This window comes from Linepithema humile, chromosome 3 (genome assembly GCF_040581485.1).
Source record: "Linepithema humile isolate Giens D197 chromosome 3, Lhum_UNIL_v1.0, whole genome shotgun sequence".
Classification (NCBI taxonomy): Eukaryota; Metazoa; Arthropoda; class Insecta; order Hymenoptera; family Formicidae; genus Linepithema; species Linepithema humile.
Window position 1 is genome coordinate 31,552,116 of NC_090130.1, and position 19,612 is coordinate 31,571,727.

The 19,612-nt window shown below is 40.7% G+C and overlaps 1 protein-coding gene across 5 annotated transcripts in view; it reads right to left on the reverse strand.

Annotated features, from left to right (window-relative positions):
* PH4alphaEFB (prolyl 4-hydroxylase subunit alpha-1) overlaps positions 1–19,612 on the reverse strand; it is a 151,772-nt gene that overhangs the window by 78,244 nt on the left and 53,916 nt on the right. For 2 of the 5 annotated variants that reach the window (XM_012363819.2, XM_067351084.1), the window contains exon 2: positions 3,253–3,394. The exons of the other annotated variants lie outside the window; for them this stretch is intronic. The gene's annotated coding sequence lies outside the window, so the exon portion shown is untranslated. The remainder of the gene's footprint in view (positions 1–3,252; positions 3,395–19,612) is intronic. 5 annotated transcript variants of the gene reach the window in all.

The window sequence follows — 19,612 nt, forward strand, 5'->3', positions numbered from 1 at the left end:
ACATGTAACGAACGCGAGAGAATGGAAGCAGCGACACGTGCTGGAAACGCTAGATTCCTCGACTCTGGTCGAAAGAAAGGCGACGGAGAAAGAGATGGGCGGTAAAACGCACGCGAGAAGAGGGAAAAAGAAATAAAACGACAAACAAGCAAGGTTACCGACGAGGATTAAGGGGGCGTAAGCGCGTACGGAAAATTCAGTGGCTCGTTTCGCGGAGTATAGTCGAGTTAAGCATAAAAGAGAACGATGCTAACTGCATCGAACGACTTTTCCCGTATTACGAAATTTTAAATGCAATTCTCGGCGAATTGCCCGCACCATCGAAATAATTTACTAACCACGCCGCAGCGAGCGCGAAGTCGTTCTCCCCCTTAGCGGGAGTCTGTCTCGAAATTTCTGAATATATTAGCCATACATCTTGCATCGCGAAAAAGCGATACGCAAAAAGTAGACTGGTAAAGTATAGAGAATAAAATAGAGAGAAAGAAAGAATGAAAAATAGAACGAATTCAGCGGAAGATATAGTGTTATTTCTTCCGCAACGTTCAGTTTCAAGATTATTTGGAATAAACTTAACGTGTATAATGAGTCCAAAAAATTACTATTTCACTACAATTTATAGTTGTCGCCAAGCGAGATTGATACAAAACTGAAAGAATAAAGTATTATTTTCTCTTGGTTGACTTTCTCGCCAAATATCGGATATAATAATAAAATAAATATATAATAAAATAATATAATAAAATAATAATAAAATAAATATATAATAAAATAAATTAAAAATAAATAGAAACCGATGTACATACATGCGTAACAGAGTATGTAAATAGGACATTACAAATTAATATTAAACCGATTATTTGTCCTAAATTTGATCAAACATATTCTATTTATATATTTACTGTGTGTTATTCAGATGTGTGTGTCGAGTATGTGTGTGTAGTACGCGTGCACTTGTGTGTTCGCCGTACCGTTTCACACATATTTGTCGAAAAGGTGTTATAAAGCAGAGTTCTTTATTCTTGTACATCCATCTCGAAACGATGTAATGGTCGATGACAGTACAGTCTACACTACACGTCAAAACGGCTTCCTACAAATCGATTGTTTCAGTTATTTTCACAACTGCGACATTTTACGAGACGAATGACATTTTCTCGTCACGCCAAAAACGACAGGGTTATAAATGCCGAAAGTTCAACGCCACTTTTTTTTCGTTATTTTATTTTGCTATAAATGTCTTTTTTTTACAACCGCACGTTTAAAAAAAATATTACAAAATGTTGCACGCGCGAAAAAATTGAGCGGATAACAAAATTCAAAAAAAAGTTGCGCCAAGTTAAAGCATCACTTTTTATTAAATCTATATTGCTAAACTTTGTCGGAAGTGTCAATTTGATGCTACTGCAAGTAATTTGGACGCAAATGTGAAGGGAAAAAGAGGGCGACGACTTTTAAACTTCCAAATAAGATAAAGAACGGAGAGAGAAAGAGAGAGAGAGACAGAGAGAGAGAAAGTTTATATTTACGACTTAAGAGTTAGATATATTCTCCAGCATATTAGACATCGATCACACAAAGCTTTAATGAAACAAGAAAAAGTTTTGAATTTTACTCTAAAATCTGTTAAACTAGATATTATAAAATTATAATATTAATTAAATCAAGACAATTTTTTAAATTGTACTTTTTGTAAATTACCTTTTGTAATAATTTTTGTATAAAGAAACTTAATAATAAACAAAAGAGCAAAGACCTGTTCTTGTGTCGGAAAAGTTTTCCCATTTGACGTACATGTTACTGCATATTAGACTTAATTATATTTTATTGAGTTCGATGACTGATGATGTAAGAGGAGCTTATTTATAGACGCGTCACGCGTGACGTAACTATGCATGGAAGTGCAGAGCACTTTTCGCTCAAGGCCGATTCTCTGATCAAGTATTGGATAATCCCACGATTCATATTACGAATGATACGAAGCGCGTTATTTCAGCGTAATGAGAAGCGGGACCCACGTGACCGTCAATTATTACAGCATTGTTACAATGGGAATTAGTCGACGAACGAGCATCGTAATCGCTACCGCAAGCCTGACGCCGTAGAACCGTTCCCATTGCATCGTTCGTAAAGCGTTTATGCACGTCGGGCCCCCGTCGATCAACAAAGTAAGAGTTTCGAGACAATGGCAAAAAAGGGAACAGCCGTGCGCGGCAGCAAGAACACGCGGAGATATTATTATCGCGTTTGAACCGCGATAAAACGCTCATCATTCATCGCGAAATGATCGAAACGTGTCGTCTCGACGACGAGCTCGCGTTATCGGCCGCATGTGCGTGAAGCATTGAAAGATAAACGGTGCCACGGGGCAAAGGGGTGACCTCAGCGCGACGCTGCTCCGGGAAAAAGAGAGAGAAACGGTTTTGAGGCCATCTCCGGCACAATATATAGTAGGCTGCCATAGTCTACGACGAGCGCGGCACATCACGTTACGTCATTACGACGAACGATTCGTCATTTGTTGAACTCGTTAATCGGAATCGCCTTCCAGATCCCGTCCCGCCGATCAAACGTCCCATCGATAATAACGCGGGAAAACGCGCGCCGTTTCCTCTCCGGCAGAGAATCATAAACGCGAATTTATCAAGAGTCACTTTTTTTTTTTTTTTTTTTTTTTTACCGTACCTAATGCAATGCCGCTGATTATCGCTGAGTATTCTTCTTAATCGAAAATTTAAATTGTTTGAATATGCATATTAGCGGAAATGTATGTGCTCTATAGAGTTGAAAACGGCCGTGAGTTTGAAATATTGTCGCGACAATATTGCTGTTGTAACGACTAATTTGCATGTTCGTATCATTTGGGAGTTGTGCGTGAATACGCGTTGTTAGCGACATAAAGGAATATACAATATTAATTGTGACATTAGCAATATCTGTCCACGTGATGTTTTACATTACTCATAATCAGCATTGCATACTTGGTTTTGCTGAATATGGGGTTACTAATTAACGATGACATTGTTAATGGTATTAACTGCTGTATCCATTTTCATCCATTTCCTGAGAATGATACATTGTATACGAAATTACGAAATTATGATACTCTGCGAGCATAACTGCGCTGCGAACTGCATATTTCAAGGACGCAAAGTGACGTTTTGCATCAGCCGGCACGAGGAACGCACGTCCACGCGTCACATTAGGTACGCGTTCCACGCGTACAGTCCGAGAAAAAAAATGTACACATACCTGTCCTTCCGATGACCTCGCGTTGCGCCTACAGCTATCACTCGATCGCGGGAAAAATCTTCGTGAATCTTCTATCTGCCGTGACGAACGATAAAACGCCGGAAGTCACTGAGAATCGCGCCGGATAACCTTGTATTCACGCCTGGAATAGTTTCAGTTCGCTATAGATCACATCGGTAACGACAGCCACGCGTGCGAGATTTTACGACCGGCTCTTCCCGTCGCTTAACTTCAATCGCGGCGCTCCGTCTCTCGATACTGTAATATCGAAGAAGACGGAGAGAGACAATAGACCGTTACTGACTCGGTGATTACTTAAAAAAATCGAAATTAAGTTAATCGCATAAACGCGCACTTGCTCGCTGCTCGACGATGCTCCTAGTGCGAAGATACAACCACGCGCCGCGGAATCAGGCAGTCGACTGACCTGACGCGGGACGGATGCTGTGGCCGGTGTTGCTTGCCACGCGCGCCCCTCTCGCTCCACGCACCCTTCCAGCGCTTCCACCACTACGCCGCAAGCGCCCTCGCAGTCGCGCGACTCACGTTACGATCAGAGCGTGTGCTCATCTCTCCGTTGTATTTGAACATCTACACCAAGCTGCTCCTCTCTTTTTCCCTCCGTCGCTGTCGGCAATCACGCTCGCTCTTTCTCTCTTTCTCTTTCTCTCTCTCTCTCTCTCTCTCTCTCTCTCTCTCTCTCTCTCTCTCTCTCTCTCTCTCTCTCTCTCTCGCTCGCTCGCTCGCTCGCTCGCTCGCTCGCGCGCGCGCGTCACCGCGATACGCAGGATGCGGGATCCAACTCGTTCGCTTTCATTAACTACACTTCGACACTGACAGAATGGATGTGTCGATAATTGAGGGGGTTGAAAATGGAAAGTACGGAGTGTATTAATTATACTATTTTGTTTTTCACTTTCCACCTTGTTGCCCGTTCGTTTTCGCGTAAGCATTTTTTTCCCCAGATTATTCTTGTGTACGGTTTTACGGGCTCTTTCACGCGAGCAGTTAAAAATTTTTAATTAAGAGGTAGCTAACACAAGTACGCTTCGTGAGATGAAACTTATTAAAATAATACCATGTATATCTTACTTAAAAAATTCTATTATCCCTGTTGAGGCGCTTAAATTATAACAATCGTTTAAAAATGTGTTCATTTCCTCGAAATATATTCACAAGATTGTTTCAATCAAGATATACATATATTTAAACATAATTAAATTATGGCTGCTCCTAATTATTTTCTAATAACAAATCGTTTCAATATATTAAATTTTAAATTCTCCCATTGTCACAATTCAACATGCTAATATCATTCTACTTGAGATACTCGAGAGACGAATATACAATACATTCCACACTTTCTTTCCTCTTTCTTCCTTCAAAACCCGAAATATGTCTACTTGAACCCAGAAAAGTGCAAGCCAGTATAGCGAAAATAAATGAACAGAGCCCATCACCTTATACGGCGGCCGAAAGTCGGAGGTAAATGGCCGACGGTCACCGAAGCATGGGCCACTCTATACACATACACGCGTATGTCTCTTTCCTCGTCTGCTTCTCAGCCGGTTTTCTTCTCCTTATGTTAACGCTCCGGTTTATTCTTTCACTTCGACGAATTCGTGTCTGTCGCTCTTTTTCGTCTCCTATGTGCTTCCCCCCCCCTCTCCTCCCTCTTCACTTCCTGCGGATTGCTCGATGCCTTCTGTGATGCAGAAATGCGAGGGCATGTACGTGATCGCGGGCACGTTCCTACGCTCCGCGGAGTTGGCGCATACATGATGCATCCGCGTTGCACGACCGACCGTCGAGGCGTCCGCGTCATCGCGCCGAGCGAATCTGGATGCACTTGGAATTTCAATTTAGCCACGCACGATCGGATCGATAATCTCGGTAAACATAAATGTGAGGAATTATCAGTTCCGCAAGATGATAAAGAACAAAATTACGCAAAGCGAGCATGGGAAAATCATAAGAAAAATTTAATTTTGCGTCTATTGTTTTATCATTTTTGAAACGCGATATTTTTGTAGAATATTACATTTTTAAACAATTTTCTCAATTTCCTATATTTTAATTAATATTTATCTGATATAAGAAAAATACTATATTTTATCGAAATTATATAATATTAAAAAATTTGATTTATTTAAATTTTTTCAAACAAAGCTAATTCTATGGAAAAACCATGAAAAAGTACAATTATAATTAAAATTTTATACATTATATTTTATTTGATATTAACTCTAAATTTTTTCATTTTTATTAATTTCAAAGTTCGGTCTAAATACCGCATCAAACTTTTATTAATAATGTTTTTTTAAAATTAATTAATATACGCATATTTTACGCAAAATATTCATTCAGCTTTAAAGTAATGAACTAATCTTTTCTGAACTGTCTGAAAAGGGCCGCTCTTCCAGAATTTAATTTACGAATTATTCGATTAAAATCTCTCTTTACTACCAAAGTTTTCTTCATGGAACCACTTACATTTATCAGTAGTCGCAAAACGGTAGTCGCGAATGCACTGGGAAAACGGAGCGAGCGTTTCGCACGCGGATTAATTCGGATCGAACCGTCAGTCCCCGGTCCCCGGACGGAAATGCATTCTTAAAGCCGTCGTCCTTCCATCGTAAAATCCGAGCGGCCGCCCATATCGCGCGATTTATTTCCCTCGGCGACCGCAATATCCCTACCGCGAGAGAACCGGTGGACCTTAAAGGAACAGTCAGACGAGAGAGAAAGAGCTATGGAGATTTCTTGTACCTAAAGTTCCACCGCGCAAAACTTTAATTTCTCACGACTTCACCGAAAGTCTCTCACCGCTCTTTGCCACCTCTATGTGACAGAAATGTGCAGTCGCACCGAAATCTTTTTACAGCAAAATTGCATAGTGTAAATGTCCGACTACTATGAGTTGTACTACCCTCAGCGCGACTTTTAATCCTCTCGGATCCCCGATCTGCACAATCGTAAAAAGATACGGGGATGACAATAAATTATTAAGAAATATCAAAATGTGCATGTGGATGAAAAATTCACTCTTCATTGAATTAAGCGGATTACGTACATACGTTATCGTATCGATCGATCTGGTTCACTGGAGCTTAATGTTTCACTAAAATCGGCTCGATGTGAGCATAATGGTGCGGGAAGTATGAAAATGTTTTTTTTCCTACTAAAATTTTTACCATTACAGCGAACGGATGAAAACTATCTGAGCAGAGGAATAATGAAATAGAGATAAAGGGAGACAGAGAGGGAGAGCTAATGGATTTTAAAACGAGCATTTAAATCAAACCATACATTTATATTTTTATTCGCGTTCATTCGTTAAATAAGGACAGTTTTAGCTCAGTGTATTCACCATAAAAAAAAAAAAAATATATATATATATATAACACGTGCGGTATGTGAAAAAAGTATAATCAATTCAATTCACCGCAATCGAATGACTTCAAATCCGGTATTTCTGACTCGAGTGAGCGGGATTTATCCGCCTTTCCATCCGCGTCAATCCGTTGGATTAAGTTCGTTTGTTTTGACGATTACCGTATTCGATCGTTCACCGCACCGTAAGTCCATCGTTTATTAATCGTCGTTAAGTCATATTCCTGGCGCGAAGTGTTTGCTCGAATTAGCATTATTATTTCCCGACGCTTTTTTTCGCCCCCGCCGTTGACAATTACGGATTACAAGCGATAAATTAAAGCTCGGCTTAATTACGAACTTGCGTGTCATACCGACTCGCGCGGACGTTGCACGGCATGCGTTAAGGTGGGGAAAGAGCAGAGAACAAAGAGAGAAGAGAAGAGTGGAAGAGGAGGAGAAAGTTCAGGAGGAGAAGGATAAAGCAGCAGGCTGCCTACGCTGAAACGCTGTTTGCACAATTTTTTTCTCTCATCTAGCTGGATTAATGCGTAAACCGAGCACCTCATGAAGAAACGGCGGGCCGTGCCGCGTGACAAATAGTCGTCGGACGCGAGTTGATTCGAGCACCGCGCTTTTTTCCCCCGTTGTTTTTCCCTTTTGTATTTTCTTTTTTTTCACTCGTTTCGCGTCGCAATCCTCGCTACCGCACGTCGCAACGCTTTGGCGTACGAACGCGCGAGAGAGACGTGATTTCGCGACAAGGAAACAGGCGCTTATTACGAGCGGCGACCAGTCGGACGCTTATCCGGCTGAAAAATCGCGTCTCCCGCGCTCAAGCCCGAGCTTCCCTCGCGGTTTCCTGTTTTTCATAATTTCCGCGTTGTTACCAATTAGATCTTGGCACTTGCGAAATTGGGTTTGCGCTCTTTAACCGCACCTGTTATACCGTTTTGTACACTTAAAGTGAGACAAGAGGAGCAAGAGCGGACAACCGCGCGTGAAATAAGAGGAGAATAAAAGTGTAATCACTCTTAGGCGCGAAAAAAAAAAGAAGAAACGCCGGCGTGGAAAACGCGATTAAAACCCGTGGGGCTTGATTTCTGCCAGTATTCCATGCATCCTGGACATCGGGCACGCATACATACGTAATGACGGTCGTAATAACAGGGCGGAACTTTGACATTTACCGAAATGGAAGATTGATATGGCGCGAAATGGATACACATCGTCGAAATCAATCAGACCGCGTGAATCTTTGAACAGGGAGCTATATTCTTCCCGAACGATCGCACTGGGGCATCGCTAAATATCATTTGCGGTTAGTGGCATGAATGTGCGCGATAGGCACATACGCGGGCAGTGCATCGACCTCCAGGATAAATCGAGAACGGCGGGATGAGCGACTGAATAATTTCTGGCCGTCTCAGAGACATTGTTGGCAGCGTGCGCTCGTGAAAAATGCACGACGATATCGGTCGATCATCGCATCGGATATTTATGGTCACGTCAATTAAGATAATACAGAAAGAGAGAAAACGTCAATGTTATATTAATTTTTTCGGAATTGGGTTATCGGGCGGTGTGTGGACTCTCTTTTTCTCTCTCTCTCTCTCTCTCTCTCTCTCTCTCTCCCCCTAAGCAAGCTAATTTCTACTTTTATCGTGTATAAAAACACAATTCATAAATTTCCTACTAGCTTACGCTGCTTTTAGTGTCGTCGCTTACGTACCGGAAATTCTTCATGTCACAAGTGATCGTATTCATCATACACCGGAAAAAGATTATCAGCGACTTACTGATAATTTATTTCACATGGAAAATTATAAGAATTATCACAGATTTTGCATTCGATTTTAACGATTACATGGCTTTAAAAAAAATAATTCTAAAACAATAATTTCCTATATAAAAGTGATGAAAAAAGTTTGTTCTCTTATAATTTAAATTACTAATTAATTTAATTTGAATTATGAAAAACTTAAACGCACACACGCTCTATAAACGATGTATCTATAAGAAAATTAATACTTTGAGTTCAAAATGATTGTATTCCAGCGTAAAATTATTTTCTATCAAGATTTTTATACATGAAATAGAGATTTCTTATACAGATTTTTTGCAAGAATCTCGTGCCTGATGCAATTTGTTTAAAAACCGCAATATGTGGTTCCGTTCGCAAACCTATCCATGCCGGATGACTAGGACAATTATCCTTTTCATCATCAAATGGATTGCTTACCGGAGCTAATTGAATGCTCGTTGCTGCATCTGATTATGCACGTAGACCGTCCCGAAGTTGCCATTCGCAGACCACTACGTGTATATACATCACTTGGCGGACGTATATGTACGTCGGTCGTATCCTGCCTGCCCTGCGGCACAGGATCCGTTTAGCGTTCATTGTCCTACGACGCTCGCGGAAATGAACATTCCACGATCGAATGTTTAGCACGCGTCTCTGTTACGACGGATGTCATGCTAACACGCGATTACAGCGTACAAGCCCGACATTAATTGACTAATGATCTGCGCGTCTGGAAAAATATGCTAGGAATAACGTGATAGGTTAATTACTTTGGCCAATTCGCCGCGTTAGACAGTTCAAAATAGAAAAAGCGAAAATATATCATGGAACGTTTCCCGACATTTAAGAGCAATTATATCAATATTTGTGTGTAAAATATTCAAACGTGATATATCGCAAACAGATTTCCAATTCCCACCGCTTTTGCAAATTTTATCAATGTGTTTATGATATTATTTCTTATTAAGAGAGAAATGTAAAATATATATAATCAGAAATATTTCAATTAAATATTGAATATTCAGTTTAATCCTATCAGATAATTAAACAATATCACGTAAAAATAATTATAGATTTTGATCGCAAAAAAGTTTTTGGATAGAATGGATAGAAAATATCGATAGAGAAAAATTGAAAAAGATCCTTCGATATATAAAATTGCGATGACAAGAAAAGAGTAAATTGAAGCCAAAGCATAGATATTGGTAAATACTCGAATCACTTAAAATTATGGAAATAACAGTCACATAAAAAGTATTGATATCACTAACGAGTATTGAAATAACGATTGCAATCCGTTTCGAATCCTTAACAGTTGCGCAATTGAGAAGATAATTATTTATGGAACATATATGTCGAAAGAAAGTGTTTGTTAAAATTTCTCTCTCTATAATCGTAAAAACACACTTTCTGGTCAAAGAAAAAATGGCAAAGAGAAAAATTCAACCTATTATTTATTGATTTGTAAGAAAGAAGAAAATAAAGATTTAATCGCGGGCGTAAATGCGGATGCTTTTTGCTCGAAGAGACCGGCGAATCAAATCGGGCAGATCATAAGCGTACGCTATCAACGTCTATGACGCGCCGTTTTGCCCGCGGCGGGTGATGTTACGGCTACTTTACAGATTGCATATGGATGAAGCGGAGTGGCATACGTGGAGAAAGCACACGCTTTCCGCGTGGCAGATGGACAGATGTCTCAACCGGGCATGTATGCAATATACGTGGTTCAAACCGAATATGTACGACGGAGATAATAAAACTATTAGGATCAAACGTTACGCCGCTTTCATTCGTAATAAATGATACTCGCGGAAGAAAATATGGGAATACGCCACGTAATATTTTGCCGGCGTAAAATCCGCACCGCGCTATCAATCATACTTCCGAAGACTTCTAGTTGAAACGTTGCATTCTTTATCCTTCTTAATAAAGAATACAAATAATAAGAAATGAAAATGTAGCATCATAACGAATGATTAAAATAAAGTCGGGCTTGAATGCATTACGAAGAATCTTTCCATCTCGAAAGTTTCAATTATTTTATTGGATCTTTTTCGAATAAGTCTAAACTGTCTCTGTCTCTGTCTCTGTCTCTGTCTCTCTCTCTCTCTCTCTCTCTCTCTCTCTCTCGTGAGAGAAACATTCTTTGTTTCTTAAAAATTAATATTTCTCCCTCTCGTCAAAATAAAACATTTTCTTCGCAGTCCCGCAGCGACATATAAAAATAAAAAATGATGCAAATGGTGGAACATTAATCGCTCAGTGCCGAAACTTGTGCCGCTGAAATTTTGAGAAGAAAATCAAACAATACGTGTTTTTCTCAAAAATGCTTTAGAAGAAGAAATGTGTGCGCGTCTGTTGAGCGCAACACAGATGTTCAGCACAGAAATGCTGTGTGTCTATGTTATCCGCATGAGAAGGAACATCAGCTTGCCATAAGCGAGTGTAATAATAGGGAATGCACTGATGCTGCAGTTGATGCGCGCGATTCTCCGTACGATGAGATAATCGCGTCGTTGGTACAAACGAGCGTGCCGACTTTTACGTGTCGCGGTAGTCGCCCCGCGGGACGCGCCTAATCGCGTATCCGCGAGACGAGGAAACTCGGGAATTATGCGAGGGAATTGTGTGGGCAGCTCTGCTTTCGATGTACCTCAGCACTTAGCAGTCGCGAATAAACCACGAGGCAACGAGTAACGACTCGTGCAGCTGCTAAAGCGACAAACGGTGAATAACGGTCGGTCCGCAATTCTTCCTCGCGCTGTAGGGGCGTACCTATTATACAGCAGGAGTAAGTAAAGCAGCTCACAAATACAAGAAGCTTATCCACTTTTTAGAAAAGAAAAAAAAGAGCAGACGCGCGATAAAAGTGTGCTACACAGAATTTTACACTTAAAAGGATTTCATCTACTTTTTGATTCGCTTTAGAATCTCCGCGCTTTCCAGATTACTTACAGCGCAAAATTTGTTTTTCCCCTCAATCTTCTCTCTCATTTCTAATAATACTTGACGCGTATTTCCATTTATTCGTTATATACATCTTATATATGTATATATTTATGTCATAAGATGTACCTATATAAAAATTACGAATGTGTGTTTTGTAATTTTAAATATTTGCGAGTCGAAAACAGCATCGTTATAATATCAATAAGGCTAGACGGTAGGTCCGATGAATTTTGTATGAAGTCTTAAAAGTTCTGGCTACGTTACCGCTGTGCTTTCTACCCTTCGTCATTCACGTCAGCCCCGCGGCGTTCGGCCAACCGAGTTGTACTTAAGCTTGCCGTTGCTAGTTGGTTCTCTAGTTCTACCCTTTCATATTCTCATGAAATACGGGATATACCGCGCAACTATCGTGTGAAACGTTCTGTCCATACAGCGTTCAAGATGGAATCAAACGTGCCTTCACAAACACGATAATGCCGCGGCAGACTAGACTCATCAATAGAAACCATGTTCAAATTTTAATATCATTATTAATATTACAGTAAAGATTGTCTCTCATTTATATTCGCAAATTTTCAAACGCAATTGTTTAAGTATAATACATGTAAATAGAAGATAGATGTCAATAGATCATTTTATACAATTGTTGCGACACAATTGTCGTATTTTTTTCTTACAACGCTCTTTACGAAATTGATGCGTCGACCAATGCGTATTCTCTCGTGTATGGCGTAATTCTAGTTATTTAAAAGTTTTAATACCGAAAGACGTGTCTTTCATTCTCTACGCGAATCCATGTTTGCGGCGTGCTCGTTTCCGTAAGGGGCACATGTCGCTTTGCAGTAACGTGTTGCACAACCGTAGAAAAGGTCGACGTTGCAGGTGCACACAGTGACGAACAGATTGCACTATCGTAAATTCAGAATTTTCTAGAATATTACTTCAACGTTTAATCGTCAACATTTGCGTAACATTTATTAAAAAATATATTTTCATTAAATTTCACTGCAAGGTGAATTATGAATTAAATTTTATGTAACAAGTGCCGACTTTTTTTCGACATTTTGCCTTAAAGAAAATCCATTCCAAAATTCATCAAAGGATCTGTGTTAAAATTAAGCCCAGAAGGTCTTGCATAAGGAGACCTTTACATAAGCATAGAGAGAGAGAGAGAGAGAGAGAGAGAGAGAGAAAGAGAGAACAAAAAAGATTCATTAATTCTAAAACGGAACACGGGCACACGACACACACACACACTGTTCTAGACTTTTCAGCGTTTGAATTTCTTTTCCGATCTAAGTATACATATTTTCGCATTGAAAAAAAAAGGAAAAAAAACATAATAATTTTATTTATCCTCAAAAATGCACTATTTTTGCATACCGTTTATCAGTCAGAAAAATACGAATACCATTGCAGCGTTAAGCCGTTAAATCCACCGAAACACTGCTTTTTTTCTCAGCTGCATTGTGGATTACCGTAAGACCGACCGACCGGCAGATGCTGGGTAACGGAAGATAGCGCGAGTTTCGCCGCAACGCGAAGGAGGATCCAACAATAAGCCGGAACGCCTGGAGGAAATGTCTGAGCGCTAGAACACCTATATCCTATGTATACGTTGCGTGGCGATGTACGGTACGTACGGTGTACAGTTCGTCGGATGTATAGCGAATGTCGTAGACGGCGACGAGCAACCGGTGACGGTCGACTTAAGCTTATCTCCCATTCACGGATCCGCGCGCTGTGTACGGTCTAGTCTGCTCATTAGACGGTCTTGTCGTTTCCCCGAACATTCGCGGCTCAACGTCAGAGATGGAAGAGCGGTAGCTGGATCTGTGACACGCGGGAACCTCGAGAATCCCCCCGCGAAAACGTTAAAATCCCTAATCCCGAAAATGAAGTGCGCAATGTGCGTAGAATCGAATTTCTACGAATTAATTTTAATTCGCCGCCAAAAATCCCTAATTATATTACTTATGCAGCGAGAGACATTAAATTCCCTTTAATCCGCAAACTGCTAAATTCACTTTAATCCATTCATTTTTCACAGCCATTACGTGCCTCATGTATAAATTTCGGTCTCTCGCGATTTCCAAATTCCACTGTTGAAATCGTAACTTTCATCGAATCCTATTAGCCAATTTTTATGAAAATTTTCGACGCGTGCTGTATTATCGTGGTTCACAATGGACGTAATATTACAATTTAGTCCGCTAAAATGTTAAAAATTTTAGCAGGATTTGATACTAATAGTGGCAGTGCCGCGTTATACCCTTCTCATGAACAGATCGATACATCATTTATCGACGCTTAAACGAGAACGATCGATCGTTTCTAAATCAGAGTGGAACAAAGCCAGTAACAGCGCCGGCGCAACTATGAATAATCATGCGCGTTGTGCTAAATACCTCTCCATGATCATTTGATAATGGCTGATCGACTCATCTCCATTCCAAATAATGGTTTGTTCATTAGGCTTGATTTGGTATCGAGTTCCAAATTCGAGGGCCCCAACCAGCCGAATCTCGATTATCGCGCCTCAGTGCTGCGCGCTCCATTACACAAATAAATTCTCCCGATCAAGTTTTTCCCTTCTCCGATTAGAATTAGTAAATTTGAAGAAATTAAGGAAGAATGAACAATTTTCAAATCAAATAATTCACTCATTGATATATGTGCATTAATTTAAAATAAATAATAATGCTATTTTAAAATTGTAAGATATATATATATATATATTACTGACACTCTGAATATTCTTCTAGATAATTTAATCTCAATTATTGTTCATTCCAACAGTATTAAAGTGAAAGAGGAAAAATATTCAATTTGTTATACATTTGCTAATAAATGCAAATTTTGCCACTGGCGATGAGTAAAATGAATCACGTCGAATACAGTGTGCAGATTAATAAAGTGCGAGTCGCGGGCACACGGTCGGAATTAGCTGGTGTGATAAAATTTTCACAACGATCATAATCTTATAAAAGTGCGGCCGGTGATATCGCGAGGACCCTCGCACATACGAGAATATAATTACCGCAAGCACAGCAATTAGTTTTGAATTATTATGCCGTGGCGCAGCTGCAATTTTGCGAAAATCATCTCGCGTAATCCGGCAAGAGTTCGCTTCGGTCGTGCCGTTTGTTCATTCGCGGAATTTCGTCCTTTATAATCGCGGGGAGTGCAGAAGGGAAAAGGATAAATATATTTTGCGTAATGGAATTTCCATTAAAATTAGGAGCACCGCGTGCGACTATTCGGTGGCTAATGATGCTTGGATTTTCGCATCTTCCGTTATATTCTGCAGCAAAAAGAAATAAATTACGATTATTTCGCACATATATTTAACCAAGTTGGATTGCACTCCAACTTTTTCCCAGTATCTCCGAAATTGTCGCGCCACGACGGAGGGAAACTTCTCTTCTTGAAAGGGAGCAGCTAATTCGCGCTAACAAAGTTGCCGTGCTCTCGGTGCGAGGAAGATAAACGGTCGCCTTTTCCCGCCGGTTGCTCTCGATTTTGCGGACGCCGCAGGAATTCGCCTTACGTGAAATAACGCTGCGGTTGCGAACACGCGCTACGCGCGCTTGTAAAATGCGCCTCTGCGAACTGGCGACGGCAAGAAACATATTTCGGATTCTACGCGCGAGCAACACATCACGTTACGATTCGCCGCGATACTTTTGCGTACAACGTGCAACGTCGCGCAATCCCGCGGAATTGCCTGTGGAATCGGTAGTTGCCGAACGCCGGCCGCGTGAAACAATGCAGCGATAAGAGCATTAATCGCACAACTTGCACACAGTTAACACGGGGATAAGAGAGACGTGGGGATTGCACGGAGAGAAACGCGATACAAGTGCGGAGAATTGATTAATTCCAGTCGTGTCGGTGCAACCGCGACGGTGTCGCTGCGATGGGAGTCGCAATTTGCATTTTCGGGACAAAAAGCAACACCCGTTAGCACCGCCGTAGTTTCCACTGAGGGACCGCGCGCGCCGGGCACATTCGTATATATCGCCTCATTGTTGCGGCGCAACAATGGCACCGGGACGAACAATGTACGTTTGTCATCGGGAAGAACTCCCGGTGTGTTCCTGCGATACCAGCTACCAGTCGACGCGAAACACGGACAATAATCCGGGAGCTCCTTAGACGCCACCTGTGATTTATATTTACTGACACGTCAAACGCGAGCGCGAATAATAGGGCGGCCAGACAATAAGTACGCGAATCGATGCCATAGGTCTTGCGTTTATCCGATGCCATTTTCATGTGAACCTACGATGCAAAATCTACGATTTCACGTGCATGAAAAATTATTCGACCAAGTGATTTTTCACGATTAATTCGATCGTGCACACGTCCGGTTGTCGACGGATGACGACTGTTACGTTATGTACGTTATGCCGAATAAAATAAATCTCCCAGTGAATAACATATTGGCATATTGGCGTTTATTTCGGTATTCGTGCAAATTAATTTGCCAATATCCGTCAAAATAAAATTGCTATAGAAAATAATACCATTATTCTTCCAAAAATAAAAATATATATTGCTAGTTTCAATTATTATTAAATTACAAACTCACACGTCCATGTTTCACTAGCATCGATTTCACAAACTTGCGTTTTGCTACTGCAAAACATCTCAAACGGCATATTTTGTGCGTCAATGTTCCACCAACATTTCTAATTTATTTGCTAGCTTAAACAAGCTTAACGGTAAGATTTGATAAAAACAAGATTATTTAATCAGGAAGTTGAATAATCCAAAAATACTCTGTGAAAATCGTCGTTCACCGCAGCATCTATTTTCGCATTGCCAAAACCGTCAACGTTACCTATGATTTCAGATTTTTCGGTCTATCTCTCTCCCGAAGCATGAAGCTCCATACGTACAAATGATGTACCGAAGACTACTGTACCTTGCAAAATGCACGCGTAACGTAATAGGAGAGGGAGCAAAAATGTCGACACGAATTCGCGGCTCTCAAACCGCGCCGCCACAATGAGGGTTAAAAGGCTGCACGTAGCCGAGATCAAATATATTCCGCAGGGATTACTTTACCGTGGTTAAAAGTAACAGTCTGTAATAAACGTCGAGAGCATTCACGAGGGTGCCATGCGCCAGCTAATAAACGTTTCACGGCCGTGAAACCGCGCCATTATTTTATTTCCGATTCACCGCCCTGGCGAAATTTTATCCGTTTTTCGCCGTTTTTCGCCGTTTTTCACCGCCCGGCTGGATTCTCGTTCTCGCGAGCGACTTGTGACTAATAAAATTCTACGGACGCGACTGCTTTTATCCGTCGAATGGAATTTTTATTTTCTTTTTGTTAGAATCCAAGTACAGCACTCGCAATGTTAGTCACTGAGTCGTAATTACAGCATCATAATTAATAAACTCCCATGAATGGCATTATTTCTATATTTTATTAATTTGCCGAGAAATAGAGATCAAAGAAACGTGCGAAATCAATAACACCTTGCGGCGCGTAAATGGTGGCAAAAATTTCGCCCAGAATTACATTAATATCTATTTATAGAACCGTGCTTAACCAACCGCGGTAAACATTGAGAAACATTAAGAGACGACGCCCTTCATTTCGCACTGATTACAGCTACATAATTAATAGACATTTATTCTTCGCGCCCTCGTGGCTTGTTTGCTAGGCGTTCATTTTCATGAATACATATTTAGCAAGGTTGAATTATTAATCCCTGTCTATTTCATTTAAATAATTTTTAAATAATCTTGCGAGAAACCAAAGAGAAGCGTGTCTCTTCACCGCAGAAAACTTATTTCCAAGTTACTACAATTATAATAATTGAAAATATATAATTACGGTAATTGTTACGTAATAATTAAAATGCATTAAATTTCTTTATTGTATTTATATCACAACAAGACATATGCGTATATGGAATTTTAATGTAAATTTCTGAATACACGTGGCGTAACAGAAGTGCACAACTCTTTTGATATCGCGATATTCGCTATAGCAATCAGTTCGTCTTTCGTGAAAAACTCGTACATTAATTAAAAGTGTAATTACGCAATTAAAAGTATAATTATAGTGTAGTAATTAAAAGGCATTCAGCTTTATTCGATCAAATTCATGTTGTATAACAAAAATATATGAATGAGACGAAAATATTATATATTCAAAGTTAAAATTTCTGAACACGCTTGGTTCACGGCTCGAAGTGTACCGTCTTTCGGTAGCGCGATATCCGATTTGCGAACCACTGATCTAGCGCACGCTGATTTAACCCTCTGCGTGTCAAAGCCGTCACCGCTGCTGCCGCCGCCGCCGCCGCCACCGCTGCTCTGTCGTGAGTAAATGTCACGCGTTTACTCCTTTCTAAATCCTTTTCTCTGTGGCATCTCTCAGAGAATCTCTGCAAGATTCGCTAAAGTTCATCCATGCGGGAGACAAAGGAAAGCGTCGTGTCGCGAGAGAAAGTCTGTCGGTGCCGCATGGATCGGCAGATGAGCCCGAACGCGCCTCTTACAACAATCGGCGTCTATTACTCGCGCGCTTTCTATTTTCGTGCGGCACTCGAGATACGCAACAAATTAAAGATCTCCACGGAGCGCGTAATTATCCCGTCGTTGCCGAGATAAATCAACGCGTGTAAGAAAGAAGAGGAGCGAGAGAGAAGGAGAAAAAATACTAACGCAACGCCGCGCGATTATGCGCTCTTTCAGAAGAATCCCCTCCTCTCGAGCGGGAGGAGGCGACGAGGAAATAAGTTTAACGAGAGGATAATGGAACCCTTCGTCGCCGCTCGAAACTTTTATTCGCAGGTTCAGTCAGCCCGCCGCGGAAACGAAGAGCGTTACGTAACCCGCTTCTAGAATATCTTACGATTTTCTATTAATTGTATAACTTGTGACGCAAGCTCAAATTGCATTCTTGTGCAATGTGACTTTTCGCTCAAAGCTGTAGCTCGCTTAAAACTCAAAAGTTTATTATTTGAAGATATCTTTATTAAGAAAACAATTTCTTTAATTTTATGTGTAAATATAAAAATAACGTGAGAAAAATTGGATAAATTAATGCCAAAATGTTATCACTAACAATCCTCATTGTAATTCGAATATAATTAATGGATGCTTATACTCAGTTGTACTAAATCGTCATAATAGCATCCCATCGCGGCATAGTGAACTAATACATTTTGTCGTGTAACGTGACGAGCATAGCGCAGTACACAATGCGCCGTTGCGTTATATTCGTTACACTGTTCTCTCTTGGTTGACGGAATATATGCGTCACAGCCACAAATATTTACAAGTCGTCAGTATCCATGGTTGGTTTCAGTCGTTGCACAAGAGAACTGTTTACTGGCAGCTAGTTACGTACAGGTTGACGCGGCAAGCTACCTACCTAGTCAACTACCTAACCACTGTGCGTGTCACTTTTCTCCCCGGAGGCGAATATGCGTGCTTCGCTTAAATACTACGCGACGAGACAAAGAACACGAGGGAAAACGGAGGGCGCGGAAAGGTCGTTAGCGGAATCACATGCTGGACCAGGTTGAGAGTGAGTGAGCGAGCGAGCGAGTTGGATGGGATAGACGCGTATGTGCGTTCTAAACTTACACATATATACACATAGGAAGATGGATACAGAGAGAGAGAGGGGGGGGGGAGAGGGGGAGGAAGGAGATAGAGAAAGGGCGAGAAAGAGAGAGGAGAGAGAGAAGACCGTAAAGCACACGTCGAAAGCATGTATCAATATTGGTGGAAGCCGCCTAAATGTTGGTCTACGCTATCAGCACCGACTGAATACATTATTCATGCGCGATAAAGTATTTTCTGAGCCGAACTGCACGTACGCGCAGGCCGGTCCACCTAATAACGCTTCCAGAATATATTTTTTTTTTACTTTTACCACTGGAGACGAAAAGTTTCTTGTTCCCTCAAGAGTTACGCGGTTTTCGGAATCGCTCATGTCGCGGTGTTTGCTTATTTTTTTATACTTATGTTCTTTAGCGGAGTTGCATAAAATTTGGAAGGAATATGTGAAAGATATTTCAGGTTTAACGCGAGACATACGACTCGTGACTATGAACAGAACCACGTGATTCGGTGAATGCGATAAAAAGCGTATAACTAAAAAAAATAGTAAATAAAAAAATAGCTTGGTCAGAACTCTCTTAGGCGTTTCATGCGTATTTAATATTACGCCCATTGAGTATACAGCCGCCAGTCTAT